This window comes from Hemicordylus capensis, chromosome 4 (assembly GCF_027244095.1).
Source record: "Hemicordylus capensis ecotype Gifberg chromosome 4, rHemCap1.1.pri, whole genome shotgun sequence".
Lineage (NCBI taxonomy): Eukaryota > Metazoa > Chordata > Lepidosauria > Squamata > Cordylidae > Hemicordylus > Hemicordylus capensis.
In genome coordinates, this window is record NC_069660.1 from 124,455,117 (window position 1) to 124,472,520 (window position 17,404).

The 17,404-nt window shown below is 43.5% G+C and overlaps 1 long non-coding RNA gene across 1 annotated transcript; it reads left to right on the forward strand.

Annotated features, from left to right (window-relative positions):
• The first annotated feature begins 217 nt into the window (after nt 1-217).
• On the forward strand, nt 218-4,810 carry LOC128322175 (uncharacterized). Its single transcript, XR_008305578.1, has 3 exons — nt 218-422; nt 3,865-3,948; nt 4,607-4,810. It is a non-coding gene; the product is annotated as an uncharacterized LOC128322175 (long non-coding RNA).
• The last annotated feature ends 12,594 nt before the right edge of the window (nt 4,811-17,404 follow it).

Here is a 17,404-nt window from a genome sequence, read left to right on the forward strand (position 1 = left end):
CTGGAAAGCTCATGGCAGGTTTTCCCCACTGCTACCCAGGACATGGTGGCCCTGGCACAGCACCATTCACCAACTTCAGGGGGCATTGCGGCCACGCGGCCACCCTCCAAACTGGCTGGCTGAGGTCCAGCTGCCCTCCAAGCCCTGAGCTGCACCCCGTTTTCTGCTCCCACAGTGCTCTGGGGTGCTCTTATTTGCATGCCTGCCTGCCACAGCTTCCTGCTCACACAGTCCCACCCCCGGTATCTGCTTAGCGAGGCTTTCCAAGGAGTCAAGGGATTCCTTGATCGCGTTAGGCAAAAGTTTCAAAAATTTTCAGAGGCTGATCCAAATTTGCAGCCCCTCAGGGGTGAAGACAGAGAGAAAACTTCAATCCCTCACTTCTATTTCTTTTGGAGGGAAGAGGAATGACACTTCTGCAGGTAGTAAAATTGAAGGTGTGGGTTATGGGTTTAGCCGGGGAGCAGAGTTCAGCAGAATAAGAGGGGAATCCTTAAATGCTAAACGGGGCTCTCCACCCCTATCTCCCCCGTAAACCTGAGCTCCACTTTTAGATTTCATAAAGTACAGGCAGTTGGGGCTCCTAAAACAAGCCCCACCCTTCCTCCTCTGGCTTTTTGCTTACCTCTGCCTGAGAAATTGTTCTGTAGGATTAGAAAGAAAACTTACTGTTTGATACTCGTTTACTTTGGGTTGGTCCTAAATAAACCTCATTTTGGTTTGCAGATTTTCCTTCTGCTCCTACACCAGCTCCTAAGATTTTGGAAAAGACCCCCCCCACCCCCCCCCCTTTTTTAAAGTGAAGATTGGCAATATACAGACATGCCCCGTTGCCACAGAAGATTGTTTTAACAGGAATTGTAACGCAGGCAGGACTATGTGGAGACAACCCAAAGTAATTGAGTGACATCCATAAAGCTATAAAAAAGGAAAGGAAAGGTTGTGGTCGAGTTGGTGTCCACTCCTGGCAACCCAGAGCCATGTGGTTTCCTTGGTAGAATGCAGGAGGGGTTTACCATTGCCTCCCCCATGCAGTATGAGATGATGCCTTTCAGCATCTTCCTATATCGCTGCTGCCCGACGGGGGGGGGGGGGGGCATTTAAGAATCTTGTCTCAGGGCCCACTCCAACCTAGTTACGCCCCTGGTTTCAGGAAAACAAGTAATTAACCAAATAAAAATTACAGTGTTATAGCGAAACCTCTCAAACGCTGTGATTTCTTAGTCAGGGGCTCTCACCCTTGGTCCCCAAATATTGTTGGATTGCATCTTTTATCATCCTCAGCCACAATGCTTGAAGGGATAGTAGTAGTCCAATAGTACAAGAACCCAAGGTTGGGAACCCTTGTGTTAGTTTATTATGAACTGGATCAAGGATACCAGTTTCTTCCACAGTAGCCCTTTGTTTACTCACTTTTTATGGAGAATCCACATGATGTGAAAATTTTGCATTTCAGCATTTTCTGTTTGATTCTCCCATTTTTTCTTTTTTTCCCCTAACCTGTCCTGGTGCTCTTTTTGTAATAAATGCACTTACATTACCAACTTGCCCAGTGTGAACAGGTAAAGCACTTTGGGGTTTTTTAAGGGCAAAAGTTCCTTTAACTGAAATATTGCTGTTTATAGGTTGGCCATTTTACTGCTTCCTGCTTAGTGCAGCTGGGGGATTGGTAATAAATGGGCCTTTAATTGCTTTTCTTGTATTCCATGTTTGTTTTGTGAGTGTATGCATTCTGCCAACATGTCCCTATTTTCCCATTCACCTGAATGGGAAATAGGGACATGTTGGCAGGTATGGTGAATGTGAAGGAATGCTTTCCTTCCATTATTTTTTTCTTCTCCTTCCTCCTTTCTTTTATACTGAAATAGTGCTACTTCAGTCTAATGGAAATATTTCCCCCCAAAATGACAAGAAACTAGTAATTTCCTCTCTCTACAAGGAACAAAAGCTAATTAAACCAAACTAATTAAACCTAATTAAACAAAATTCATCACTATTCCCTGAGCCACACTGATCAGGAAGCAGTAAAATGGCCAGAACATGCAAACAGGGAGTTTTCCATTAACATTGAAAAGGACCTTTGCTGAATAGAACATACTTGTATGAAAACACTATAGAAGAATCTTGGTCATGGAGAAGGGCATTGCTAGATTATATCGTACTATATTAAGTGTGTGGAGCCCTCATTTTAATTCCACTTCTAGCTATTGCCACCAAAGAATTGGCTCACTATGCTAATGGGCTTCAGGGTGGAACCAATGGGTGTGACTGAGTGTGACGGGTTCCGTGAATCCTACAGAGTGTTAGGTTTAAGTTTTTTGGATGGCAGCGCTCCCCCATGCCATCTGGCAATCCTCTTTTGAAACAGGGGAATTGCAAAAGTAGTTTCCAATACAGCATGTGGATCTGCTGTTCAGAGAGGGGAAGTAAAACATTCCACTGGGTGTGCCTAGGCCCTTGGGTGCACCTAAAATAGCTCTTTGAATTAAGGGCTGCAGAAGGACCAGGCAGGAAAGTAAAATCAACACATTTGAAATTTTAAAAAGAATGTTATTTAGTTGCTTACACAGCAAACTATCCTGCCTACTTCCCTGTTCTCCTGCTTGGTGTGTCCTTCAGTCCCCAATCCAGCACTGGGCTAGGCTGTAACAAAGCCTTATTCAAAAGCTGGCCTGGATCAAGGATATGATTTCTTAGAAAAACTGCAGCCTGCACCAGAGGTGCACAACTCAAATGCCCCGGTGGGCCAGAACCAATCATGATTTGGTGTGTGGGGGCCAAAGTCAATATTCAGCACATTAATTATCCCATTAAAATTAATTATTATTATTAATAATGAAAGGGAGGGGGCAGAGGGTGGGAAAGGTGAGGGAAAAGAGGGATGGTGTCAGAAAGCTCTGGCTCAGGGGCAGGGGGAGACATCTAGTCTCACGCAGCCAACTGCATTCAGCCACTGCAGCTCATCAGCAGGAAAGGCCAAGGGCTCCTCATGGCTCCTGCTGTTGCAGGATATTCCTACTTGCGAGCCAGCAAAAAAGTCCCTGCAGGCCAGATCTGGCCCCTGTTCCTTATGTTGTTCAGGCTTGGCCGACACTTTATAGACAGTGAGAGACAATGATTGGGATGATGGGGCATAGAAGGTCTGGGAAATTATAGGAAGCTGCCATATACCGAGTCAGACCATTGGTCTATCTCGCTCAGTACTGTCTAATCAGACTGGCAGCAGCTTCTCCAAGGTTGCCGGCAGGAACCTCTCTCAGCCCTATCTTGGAGAAGCCAGGGAGGGAACTTGAAACCTTCTGCTCTTCCCAGACATGACAGTTGTGATTAAGAAACACTCCAGACCTGCTCTCTAATCACTAGAAGCCCCACTGAATTTGTTCTGAGCTTTCATTGGGCACTGCCAGGTATGGTCCTTTTATGAGATGAGGAGAAGCAGTCACCTTAAGCAGTGGATTACTGGAGTGCTGGCAGGGCAGCGAGATACACCTCCCCACTATCTCAGCTGTCTTCCTCTGCCACCCTCTCATAGGAGCAACTCTTCGCCAAGTGGTGGTGTAACCCCTTCACAGGGTGTAGTAGTTAGTTCAGGCTGGTGAGTGTGGCCAGGGAGGAGCGATGTCTGCTGTGAGTAGACCCAAAGGGAGATAATGGATGGATGGATGTCTGATGCATGAGGCAGACGTTGTACCAGCCTTAACCCCTTGCTTAGGTGAGGAGATGTGTATTTAATTATATTATAATTTACTATATTAAAGGTAATTTTATTATATCATATTTAATTATATTAAATATTAATTATAAGTACAGCTCGGGATGTATTTTGTTTTGCTGTTATTATGTGTATGTATTATTTAATTACAGGGCATTGTAATTCTTGAGTTTGTCTTTTGGACCGTCTTGGAAAGCTACAGGTAAAGTGCTTGAAAAGGAAGAAGACCTATATGGGTAATATATTTTATTTATTACATATTTTGCATATTTTAAATAAGCAAGCCTGCAAATTCAGAACGTCTGCAAATTCAAGTTCGACAGTTACCATTTCCCCCCTCCTTCATTCCAAAGCTGTTTGGATCAATTAAAAACTGGACTTTCTAAAGATAAAGGACAGAGGGAGCGGGTAAGACATATGTGAGAATATGTTAAATTAAATGTTTCTGTTAATGTGTATTTGCATTAAATATACTTTTGATGCCCTTGCAAATTCAATAGCTGTTTGGGCTCTTCAGAACCCATGGGTTACAGTGACAGTCACCTCGTGGCATAGAAGCTACTTTGAGACAAAGAAGCCACTGTTCACAGTGACACCTGCCATGTGTGCATATGTAAGGGGGTGGCATTTGGCCCCTGCTTCCGGCGCACAAAGGTCATGGGCACTACCCATATAGGTCTTAAAATATAAATAACTGGAATAGGTGGTGCCTGAGCCTCCTGCCAATTCCATGAACATGTATCTACACATAAGAGTGGGAGTGTCCTGAGGAAATTGCTGAATTGCCTTCACTAGTCTCTAAAGCAATTTGTTCTTACCTAATGTCATCGGCATAAAAGGTTAAAAGTTCTGCTCTGCTGATTAATGCCTTATGTTGGATATTTCTTTCTTCAGTGAATCTATGTGAGTTCATCATCCTGGGGATTATGACTTCCTTCTCTAATGAGCTGATGATTAACTCTAAAGGAGTATCACAGAGAATGCATCATATCAGCTTTCACTGTTATTGGGAGAGGCTGTTGGGAATCGTAACACAACTACACACAATATGAAATGTATTATTGCCTATTAAAATATCTGATGTCAGATTTTCTTGCATGTGCTGTTAGACTCAGTTCATTTTATTTTGATTACAATATGACATTTTATATACAAAACACCTTGGAGGACATGAAATTTCATTTGTCTTCCATAACCCTCTAGAAAAGGAACCATAAAGCCAATAGGAATATAATAGTAAAAAGCATAAACAGTATTTTAAATAAACATTTTTGGACCTTAATACGATCATTTAAAAATTTCATTTATTTAAGTCATATAGTAACTTTTTTTTTAAAGCACTAAATATACCAGCACTTCAAATTGTGGATTTGCATCCATTTGTTTACGATCATGAGCTAGTGTGATGTAATGGTTAGAATGTTGGGCTAGGACCGAGGAAACACAAGTTCAAATCCCTGTTAAGTCATGAAACTTATTGGGTGACTTGGAGCCAATCATTTATCTCTCAGCCTAACCTACCTCACAGACTTGTTATGAGGATACTGTAAACATGGAAGCTATTCACATGTGCAGGCAAAACCAGGCTAAGGAAGCCCAGCCTGGTTTTGCCTGCACATGTGAATTGTTCCAGTCTTACAGCCACAGTCTTGTGGGACTCACAACTATCCACCTTCCCTGTGCCTTAGCTTGTTACACTCATGACAGTTCTACAGATTCCTCTTAGAGGGTGGTACACCTTTCCAGGGAATGAAGACTCAGTAACCATCCCTGCTTGAACCACCACCAGCCTATCTCCCTTTGTAGAGCGAGCCTTCTGTCCTAACCCAAGTCAGGGGAGGTACCAAGCACAAGCTAGGAACACAGGAAACTGCCTTTTGCTGAGTCAGATTACTGGTCTGATTTCTCTGATTGATAGATTGATACCCTCAGGGGTCTCTCACTTCCTTCTTCTTGCTCCCTGCTCCCCTGCATTCTCCATTAGCCATGTGGCTTCTTTCTCTCCCTCTCTGCTCTGCACTATGAAGATAGAAAGCTCAGGGAAACAGACTTTTCTGTCCAAGTATGTAATTTCTCCAACAAACCTTACTTGCTTTTGAACCTTAAACATCTGTCTCAAGGTACGCTTTAATGGGCTTGCTCTTCTCACACATGTTTGCTCTGCTATAATTGGGATGAATTAAACTTCTCCCCTCCAACAGTTATCAGCCCCATAGATTGGGACTGGGATGTGCTCCTCCTCCAATGAAATCTCTTCTGGGCAAACTCCAGCAACCTCCTTCTACTTGTCCCTAAGGTTGCCACCAGGCTCATTTTAAGGGCAGCAGGGGCCTGGCCCCTGGCTCTGTCAGGACCAAGTGTGTTCATTTGTACAATCCTGAAATATTTGCTAGGGTCATATTGCCCTCCCAGTTAAGTTGGGGGTGGGTGGGTTTCACTCTTTCTCACCTCCCATGTAGGGTTGCAATACATGGGATGTCCCTCATTTCGGGGATGAAATGTTGGTCCCTATAGGGACAGCATTTGTCCCACATTTTGGTGGTGGGGTGAGCAGCTTCTTATTTTGAGATGCTTTTGGTTGAAAAGTGGTATAACTTGAATATGTTATAAATAATAACAATGCCAGGATTATTCAATAGCATAAAATTCAATTACATATACATCAATGATACTCAGACTCTTGATCACCACTTTATACACCTCCCCCCGCAGCCAGCCCCCCAGCCCCACCCAACTTGTGTCCCTCATTCTGGCAATGAAAGGTTGGCAATCCTACTCCCATGGGCCCCCCTTTTCTAGTGTCACCTTCTCCCATGAGCAGCAAGGGTCACAGAGTGGGAAAGAAATGGACTTCTCGCTTTCTTGCCACTTTTGTTAGTGCTTTATTGGTTATATAATGGTTCACGCTGTTGTTTTTAGAGTGTTTTGTTATTGTTGTTATATATAACTACTACAATGTACATTTATTACGTTGTAGACGACTACAATCTGCTCTACATAGGGCTGCCTTTGAATATAATCCAGAAACTTTGATTAGTGCAAAACTCAGCAGCCAGGTTGGTCTCTGGGACAACTCGGAGAGACCATGTTACTTCTGTTTTGAAAGCATTGCACTGCCTGTCAGTACACCTTTGAGCAAAATACAAAGTGCTACTAATCACATATAAAGCCCTAAATGTTTAAGCCTGGATTACCTAAGAGAATGCCTTCTTCTGCGTAACCCCCACTGCTGATTAAAGTCATCTGGAGAGGTCAGCCTACAGTTGCCATCAATTCGTTTGGAATCGACTCAGGGCTGAGTCTTCTCTGTAGCTGCCTCTGAGTTTTGGAACACGCCAAGATACAAGGTCTAACATCTTGTATCCCAGCCAAGATACAAGGTCTAGCATATCTGGTGGCAAAAACACACCTCTTTAACCAGACTTTTGGCTGTTTTTGATTGCTTTCCATTGTTTTAATCATTATTGTTTGGTTGTAAACTGCCTTGAGATTTTATGATTTGGAAGTATATAACTGTAAAATATAAATAAAATATAGTACTTTCTCACTGTTGTTCTTTGCTTTTTCAAGTATCAAGATTGAGATTTGCAGCCTGATCTTATTCAGCTATAGTTTCTCCTTTCTAATACTATCTTCAACACAAGTTAATTGGTTAATAAAATTTGGATTAACTTTATTAACATCTTGGATTTTGAAAGTCCTTAATTCAAGAATATGACAGTTTACTCAAAAGTACTTCTCAATGAATTCAATGGGTTTTCGGATTGCAGTCTGTTTATTATAGGTTTGTCATGTTTAGTGATACTAGTCATCTTCAGACGTTCAAAGGAGATTCTTTCCTTTCTGATTACAGAAACAATCATCTTCACTTTTACAGCATTGATCTGTTCTTCTGTGTGTGGGCAGTGCAGGATGTGTGTGTGTGATGTTAGCATGTTAGTGCCAGTAGGCCTTCTGGATGCACTTTCAGGATGTTGTATGTGAGTACATCATCTTGGTGTGCTTTTTTGGGGGTGGGGGGGATATTTGAAGAGAGCTACTGTAATGCTCCTTTCTAAGTTCACAAGACGGAGTTGACTATGAATAGAATGACATGTTTTGACATTATTTGTCTATATAAAGTTTACAATTTAGAGCCCTGCTGGGTCTCTAAATTAAGCCACTCAAAACCAACTCCGTCCACCCATCTCAGCCTGCACTTCAGATGATGCAACACTTTTGTTAAAAAACAAAACAAAAAACACCACCAACAACAAACCCTGCTCAGCAGGAGAGAAATAGAAGATACAAACAAGATTTCTATTTCTAGGAGAACAGCCTCATCAAATAAAGCAAATGCAGTCCACTTCCTAGGCTTCATTCTGTTTTGGGAGATTGTATTTATCCATCCTTGCAATCCTGAAGCCCATGAAGCCTGTCTGAAAGCTAGGAAATATAGTTGCTTGTTAAATATTTTTATTAGGTTGGCATGGCCAGTGCATGTGCCGGGAAGCTCTTTGACGTCTTTCAAACTTCTCTTTCATGAGTGTTTTCCTCAGTACTGGTAACAAAATGTACAGTGTCCTCTACATTGCCTGCACAAGCTGATTTATATGGCACTAAAGAGACAGATCTAGAAATAATGTAACTGCAACTAGATAATCTTAACAAAGTAATTGCAAAGTTGTCAGTGTGAAAGTGAAAAAGGCCTCACGTTGGGAGTCAAACTTCCTGTTTTCCGTCTCGACTACCAGCATCTTCTCAATAAGATATGAGCAGTTTCAGAAGAACAAGGGTGGGATGGAAGAGGGGACTCAGATATTTTCTCAAATGTGTTTTAGGCATTGCCTAACTTGTCCTTTTAATCTCATAGCCACTACGTTCAGTACCTTTCCTCATCATGGCAGCTATTTATTATTAATTATTATTAGTAGTAGTATTAGTAGAAGTATTAGTAGTGGCTGGCATGACACACAGCATTACAAAGTCATAACACTGCACCCCAGGGCTCCTATGGACTCCTATGGCAGCCCCATGCTATTAAGAACAGGCAGTAATGCAAGCAGCACCACTGCAGTTTCCCAAATTGTCCCTAATAGGGAAAACAACAGTAGCAGTGCTTGCTCTACTACCCATTCTTAATTGTGATGGGACTGCCTTAGGAGTCTGCAGCAACCCTGGGGCACAGCATAACAACTCTGCTGTGCATCATGTCAGTCATCATTCTTTATGTGAATCAAATGCAAAGGAGAGGTAGAGCTCAGTGACATCAGCATATCAAACTCTACATAAAACAGGTAGGAGGCTCAATTCTTGAACAAAAAGGGGGCACTGAAAATGTGTGTGTGGCGGCAGGAGGGTAATGTTATGTTGGGAATTCTCTGTGGTAGGAGAAACCCTTTTTCATTATAGCAGAGTGCACAGAGGCACAACACAGCGGAATTTAGTTAGGCATGCATGTATGCTAAGAGGAAAGTAACTTGGAGCCAGTTCATAGTTTCAAATCAATATATATGGCATTTATTAGAGAACTCCATTCTGGATAGGAAAGTGAGGAGTTAGGATCTCTAATCTAGCTATTTAGCTGGATGCAGATGGAGTCTGCATGGCTGTTCTGGGAAGAGCAGAAGGTTCCAAGTTCCCTTCCTGGCTTCTCCAAGATAGGGCTGAGAGAGATTCTTGCCTGCAACCTTGGAGAAGCCGCTGCCAGTCTGTGAAGACAATACTGAGCTAGGTAGATCAATGGTCTGACTCGGTATATGGCAGCTTCCTATGTTCCTAAATGCAAAGCAGGAAGGAAGGAAGTTAGTCCCTAAGAGTAGCAAACTACATTCCAAAGGGATAGTGTCAGAGCAGTAGAGAAGGGATGACCAATGTCTTGACCCTCTAGCCCTCTGACTCACTAGTCTGTCCTCCACTGTCTTTGAGACAAGAGACAGTGCAAAGTCCTTCACTTCCAACATGTTAAACCCTCCTTCCACCCACAGCTGAGCATACATCCCTGCATCCTCTCTCCTAATGTCCCTTTCCCCTCAGTCGGGCTCCAATACATGTAGTTAGTTCAGCTAGAAGAAAAGCACAGGGCAGTGGGGAGGCTTTCAGGGGGTAGGCAGCAGCCATAGGAAGGGTTCAGTTCCCCTCACCTGTGTGTCCCTTTCCTCTAAAACTCTGCCCTCTCCCAGCTTTACATGGGATTTGGGTAGACCCATGTTTAAATAAACAGAATGCCACCTTCATTAGAAACTGAGATAATAACTGGGTTTTGGGTTTTTTGGTAAAATACAAGTTATAACTGAAACCCAGATACATTTCTTTGTGTATCCCCCCCCCCAAATTAAATGGTTCCAAAACCACAAATTCAGCTATTTTATTTGAGTTTCTACGTTCCACTTCCAGTTTTGTTGTACTGCCCAAACCAAAGCTTTAGGATCCAAACTCTAGTATGATGCTAAATGTGCCAATAAGTAGAGCTTTTTTTTTTAAAAAAAAAATTGAAACCATGTAAGTTTCTTAAGAAGCCAGAAAGAGGGGGAGCATTCTTAGCTCATACTTCTTTTTCCATATGTAGTTGCACATGTGGCGAACATCTGTCTAAGTTGTTAAATTGTCTTTCTAAATTGCATGCACACTGGGATATAGAGGCACACAACTGTGTATCAAGTAAGATCCAAAGAAAGAAATAATTATGCCTCTTCCCCCCGCCCCACTCAACAGTAAACATAACCATTGGAGGAGGAGTGGGTTTTTCTTTAATTCCTCAGAATTACAGACATACTTTTGTATTGTTTAATAGCAAGACTACGTGATTTAAGCAGCCCCTATTGCAACAAAGTATCACACACAGACACACACCCTCAAAAAAACAACCAACACCCCCCCACACACAACCCAGGAGTGGAAAATAGAACTGTGTGTGTTCAAAATACATTTTGCCCAAAATGTGTCATCCAATGTGATTCCACTGGAAATTGGGCCAGCACTCAAGAAGAAGCTGAATGCTTCTGAGCCTTTTGTTTTGTTTTGTTTTGGCACAGGGCACCTTAATCAAATGCTCTAAGCTAATAAGGTACCTTGGCACATTAAACATATGATCAATTCTGTTCAGTGGGACTACTGCAGGCACATTTTTGAATGAAGACCAGAGCAAAAGAGGACAGGTGGTTGAATTCTCCTCTTCTAGGAGAGAAAAATCTTCATGTGGTTGAATCTATTTTAAAACAAGAAGACACACAAATGGTGCTGCTGCACATTCACTCAGAAATAAGTCCCATGGAGTTCAATGGGACTTACTCCCATTTGAGTTTGTATAGAATTGTAGCCTTAAAAAGGCAAAACCATGGATCAAGCAGGGTATGCATGGTGTGGAGAGGATGGATAGGGAGAAGTTCTTCTCCCACTCTCACAACACTAGAACCAGGAAGGTGATTGGTTGACTTGTATTGATAATGTTGCCATAGTCAACAGAAGTGCAACAAAAGTTCTTGGAGACTGATTCTGTGCAAGTTTACTCAGAAGTAAGTCTGCTGATCTCAATCAGACTTGCTCCAAGTAAGCATGCATAAGATTTCAGTCTTCAAACATGCTGCTGTTTTGCAAGTTAACCTTAAATGTATCTGAGAGTAGACCTTTAAAAGTTACGGAGAACCTTTCTTCCACCACAATAATTGAAATCTCCACTCCAAGACTTAAAATGGCACTCCTCATCCAGGGGTCTAACTACACCTCTCATAATTTCATATATATATACACGCTGCAGATGATTATGTATTCGGTGTTCATATCCTAAGGCAGGGGAAGGCAAACTTTGGCACTCCAGCTGTTACTGAACTACCATGGGAGCTGATGGGAGTTGAAGTCCAACATCAGCTGGCATACCAGAGTTTGCCTGACCCTGTCCTAAGATATGCTCCCTCCAGATCACTGTAGGGCAAGGGTTCTAAAACTTGGCTTCCCAAATGTTGTTGGACTACAACTCTCATCATCTCCAGCCACAATGGCCAACAAGATCTAGAGAGCTACCGTATTTTCCCAAATCCAAGACAAGGTTAAATATTCCTGTTAAATATAGGGGAGTCGTCTTGAATTCAGAGCCCTATTTCTTTGGGGTAAATACCTGTATTTAGCCTCTGTCTTTTAAGGCATCATCTTAAATTCAGAGTCACCTTCTATTTGGGGAAATATGGTACATTTGAGAAGCCCTGTCCTTGTGGAAAGCGGTGTCTGGAAGTGCTCCATTTGAAAGCAAGCAAACCTACAGAGAAAATGCTGAGATTTCAATCTGGAAATACATAACAATTAAAAATGTGACATAAAGAGTAGCATAGACCATTTTAGCAAATAATTCATTTGTTCAGTATCATATTCATAGGAGAGCCCCAATATGCAATTTTGTTTGAATTAGGGTTCACACTCTGGTCCGTCATATTAAACAAAGTAACAGACAAAAGAATCTGGCCCTTTGAAAGCAAAAGAATGCATATGCTCCACCATCTGCCCATATATCCAGCAGTTATTGGCTCTCCTGAAAGGTAGTTGTGTTTCACTAATACGGTAGCTGTCATTTATTTAAGCCTTTGTTGATTGCCTCAAGAAAGATCAGATTTCCACTGCCTAAGGGTTATTCTCTTGGCCATCATACAATTTATCAAAATCAATTTCCACAAATAAGAATCTGCTTTCTTTTGCCAGTAATCTTGACCTATGGACACTTTGATGTGAGTGGGTTAGAGTTACAGGTTTCTACTGATAATGGAAAGTACTAAAATTACCCATCGATATTAAAGTTGCATTATTTAGGCTTTTCTGCCCTGTCAGGCATTCTCAATGTATGGATGCTGTACTCATCTATTAGGAGCCTGCTGACAATCTTTACTCCCACACCAACATAGTCCTTAACCACACACCCTACAGATACAGCATTTGTCTTTTGACACAACTTGTGGAACTCCAGGGGATCCTACCCACAGGGCCGGCCATAGGGTTTTTGGCATGCCAGGCAAAGTTTGACTTTAGCACACACACCCCAGCGAAAAAGTTTGGGGCTCCAGCTTTAATCTGAATCGTGCAGGCGGCAAGGGAGGTGGGAGGGGAACCGGCTGTTTCCCAGCCAGCAGAGCCAAATGTCCCAGGGACATTTGTCCCCACTTGCTTGTTCAATTATAGTTATGCCTCTGGTGCGCAGGCAGACAAGGTTGTCTTGTGTCATGTCCTGTCCTGCAAGTGGTCCAATAGGACACCTGACCGATAGCAAAGTAGGTCAGAGCTGTAGCACCAAGGAGAGCTCCAAGTAAGCAATTTGCTGCAACAAGAATCAGAGGTGAATTGAGGCCTGGAATCACCTCCCAGCCAGGAGTGGAGAGGCTTTAAGGCACCACTCTCTGGCCTAGGGTCTTGAGGTGCTACTCTGTTCCACCATGTCTCTTCTGGTGCAGGCACTGGTGTACAGGCTCAGGGGAGTGAGTGATCCTTCGTGTGTAAGAAGCTACTTTTTCCAAGGGGCTTGGGCTCAAGGGTTGCAGGCTCTGGTTTCTCTCAGCTGGCAGGCCCAGGTTCCAGGCTAGTGTTGGGGCCTGGGACTGGGTCCAGGGCTAATGATCCTTCTGATCTGGCAACTCATCCCCAAAAGAACTGAACTACTGCTCTGGCTGGGAGTCTTGACAGGCAGACTCACTTGGAAGCAGGCAGGTTTGCCAGACACATGCCATCTAAGGCTTTAAAGGTGATAACCAGCTGCTTGAATTGGACTTGGAAACAAATATGGAGCTGATTCAGGTAGAACAGGACTAGATTAATATGATTCAGTAGTGGGTCCCAATAAAAACACTGTGGCCATCACCAGCTGTCGTTTCTACACTCTTCAGAGGTAGCCCCATGTACAGCGCATTGCCCAAATCAAGCCAATTGAGCCTGCTGGTTCTGCCCTCAATGTCCACATATCCATTTGTATGAAACCTGTGCATCTACACCCAAACACAGAAAGGCTCCTGAGCATGCAGTCCAAGACACTCCATTTTCCAAGGTACTAGATCACATGCACTGCAGCTTATGTGCAACTGGGCCTGCTTGTGTAGATCTGGTGCAAGCAGAGCTTCTGTGCATGTGGAGGTCAAAGATGTGACCTTGCTCAGCCCTCTCCAGATTTTATTTATACCTAAATATAAAACTGGCTATTGTTAATTACATTTTATGAATAAAGTATTTCAGTATTAAGATGTTGGGTGACTAACTGAGTGTCAGCAAAACCAAGATTCATATTTCAGATGATCTCATCTTGGAGACATTAAGGAATTGTTTATGCTTTTTCTGAAATAGCAATATTGTGCGCTCCCCCTGCCAGCACCTTTTACAATTGTTTTAAAATCGTCACTTTGTTTGGAAGAGAAATGCTTCTTTTATGAGTGAACCAAAAACCATTTTACTTCTAACAGGGAGGCTAAGTGGGTAAGGCACTGTGAGGGTTTAATTTCCCCAAACTGCCACATAATCCAACCACCACGCAGCCCTTCCTGGACAATTCTGGGCAGTGATTCAGGCAGAGCTTTTAAAACCAGAAAGGTAATAAGCAAAGACAGAGGGAATTTGGTAACAGATACAAGACACTAGGTCCCAGCAAGGCAACCTGGGATGCTAGGAAGGAAGCAGCAACTGGTACAAAGTTCTGGACAGCAGCCTGAGCAGCAACATAGCGTGTTGGAGCTTTCCTGCACACAAACCCCCAAATCTGCAGTATTGGTGCATCAGGGATCTAGAATCCCATTTGTTCTGTTCCAGCTAGGCTGAAGAACCTGCAGGATGCTAAGCAAAGTCTGAGGGGGAAATGGAGCTAAGCAGCCAGAGACATCTGTTTGTCTTTGTGGGAAACAGGATGCTGAATGAGATGGATGTTGGTCTGATCCAGCAGGCCTCTTCTTATACAACTAGCAGCAGGTAGTAAGATGGAGTAGTAGGGAGCAGGTCTTGAAACCCGGAGTGTAGCTATAAATTAACAAGGGGAGACAAATGTCCTAGACCCCTGAGGGAAGGGGGCTCACCAGCTGGTCGAAGCTCACTCTTCACTTTCCTCCACCTGCCTTCTCGACTCACTGGCATGCTGCTGGCTCCTGATCGGAGGAGTCATCTTGACTTCAAAACAAGTGTTTAAAAATGTTTCTGAGTCAGGGATAAGCAAGTACATAAGTGTGTGTGTAAAAGTGTCTGCATGTATGGGGAATGTATGCTCTCATTTGCATAGGAGTGAGTGAAAGGGTATGCCAAGAATGTTTTGTTTTTCACCATGTCCTTGTCCTTATAGAGGAAGAGAGTTGTACCTTTGGCCTGTACGTGGGGGTGGGGCAGGGACCCATTTTCACTTTTTTTGTTCGAGGGCCAACTCCAACATTGCTACCCTGCTCATAACAGCAAGTCATTTAAGAAGCGATGATTCGGGTATTGTATGATGTGCAAGAGCTCCCAGGAACAGCGGCAGCAGAAGGAGCAGCAGCAGCAGTTGATCCTATGAAGTCCAAAGCCCAGCTGAGTATTTATATCTTTAAGCAAGGCCTAATTGCTTCCTGAGCATCACCCTTCAAGGAGTGTAAAGAGGCAGCATTCTGGCTAAGAGCCATGTATTGTGTTACCCCTGAACAGCCTCAGATTTGCCCTTTCCTGGAGGAACCCTATAAGAGAGTGAAGTGTTCTCAACCAAAAGGCTGGAGTTGCCAATCTTTAAAGTCTGGCTACTTATTCTCTTTCTTCCTCCTATAAAGAGGTCAACAGGAAATTCTGCCTTCCAACCTATTTCTGATAGATTCAGGGTTATGAATATCTTGGGCAGACAATCCTGGTTTGAGGTCCTCATCACAAGGGTCACCAATGGAGCCGTCTATGGCCTGGGTCACAACACCAGTGCTAGTGACATCACAATTCAGTATAACATTGCATTTCTTACTGATGATCTCAAAAGTCCTACAGACATAATAAACTCCAAAGGAAGAAGGAGAAGGTCTCAGGTAAGAACACAGAGTGCCACATCCTCAAATCAAAATGTATACTTGAGAATCTGTGTTAGATGCTGAAAAGTGCTTGAGATGTCTGGACACTCCTGAACACTTCTTTGCAACTTGTGTGGATTCTCATGAGTGCACGTGCTCAGAATGGGGTGCATTGTAGGGATGTGCACGGAACCAGTTTGGCGCTCCCTTCCTGGAGCACTGAACTGGTTCGATCTGCTGGCATTCGTGTCAGTTTGAAGGGCAGGGGGTTGCTTTAAGTAAGGGACAGGGAAGTTGCTGCCTACCTGTCAGCCGCTACCACCACCCCCGCCAACGCTCTCCATAAAAGCGGGCCTGTTTGCAGCCCCGATCTGTAGAGGGGAACAGCAAGGCGGGGGCTGACAGGTAGGCAGCATCTTCCCTGTCCCTTAAAACAACACCCCCGCCCTTCCAGGAGTGCCCAAACTAGTTCTTGCACATCCCTAGTGCATTGCAGGATGTGGGACATGCAAGAAGTGTAAGCTAGGTTTGAACATACTAGCTGTCCACAAGAAGTCTGAATTAAATCATATAAAATTGTAGGCTTGCTGGGGCTTGAGTTCATTAGCTGGGTTAGTGTCTTGCAGAGAAACCAGAGGCTGGTAGGTGCAGCTAAGAAGAGCAGGCCAAAGAAATGACTCACAGGAAGGGAAAGAGGAAGGAAAAACAAAGGCCCAAAGTTTAGACCACTCATCCTTTCTTTTATTTGTTCCTATCACATATTTGTTCCAAGATAAAACAAACTGCAGAAAACAAACAAGGACAGGCCAGTACAAAAGGGGATTATTTGTTAGAACAGCAATTGGTCACACAGTTAACATTTTGTGATGCCCTCTTGCAGCTGTAGTGCAAAGGCAAAAGAAACCAGCTTTTCAACATTTCTGCTGCTCTTTCTTAAAGTAAGCCCTCTGTAGGCAGAAGACTGTAAGGGGCAGTCAAAGACCACCAGGCAAGAGAAATTGGAGAATCTCTTGTGTGCCACCTGGAGGTCCTGGGAGGATGGGCAGCATTCAAAAGGAATTAAACCAGTGGAGACTTGAGAAAATTCAGCCTGTGGGGAGCCTGGGTTCAGAATGCATGCACTATTTGAGTTAAATTCCCTCATCCCTCCCAGCCCTTTAGGTAATGAAAGGGCATCCCCACCATTCCCCATTGCTGCTAAAGGATCCCAGAAGGGGGCCGAATTGGGCTCCTGTCATCTGATGGCTACAGAGAACCAAGCAAAAATCTCTGACAATACAGGGAGCTCCTGGGTGGGATGTCTCTGGGTAGCCTTTCCCCACCTCCCAAGAGCTACTCAGACATGGCAGTATTACTATTTCATACCCCTCACTTTTGGTCCTGATGGACCCCCAAGGGAAGTTACAAATAAGAAAGCAACAGCCCTTGTTAGGTGCAGCTTGAAGTTTGGGAGAAAAAGAAGGGTTGTTCTCACCCCTGATGATCCCAGTCAGTACTGCACCGACCCTACTTTTCAGCCCTTTCTCTCCTTTTGTTGTAGACATAAACCCTGAAGCAGATTGAGTGAGTGTTGCTTCTTTCACAGCAGCCTTCTTCAGCTACCTTTTATTGGTGCCACTGATAATATCAAAGTAGCCAAAGTGCTCCCAGCTGTAATTAAGTAAAAGTTAGGAAGGCAGGATGAACTACATATTGGCTGGTGCAAAGGATACCTGCTCTCAAGATTTTCCCAAGATTTGAGACA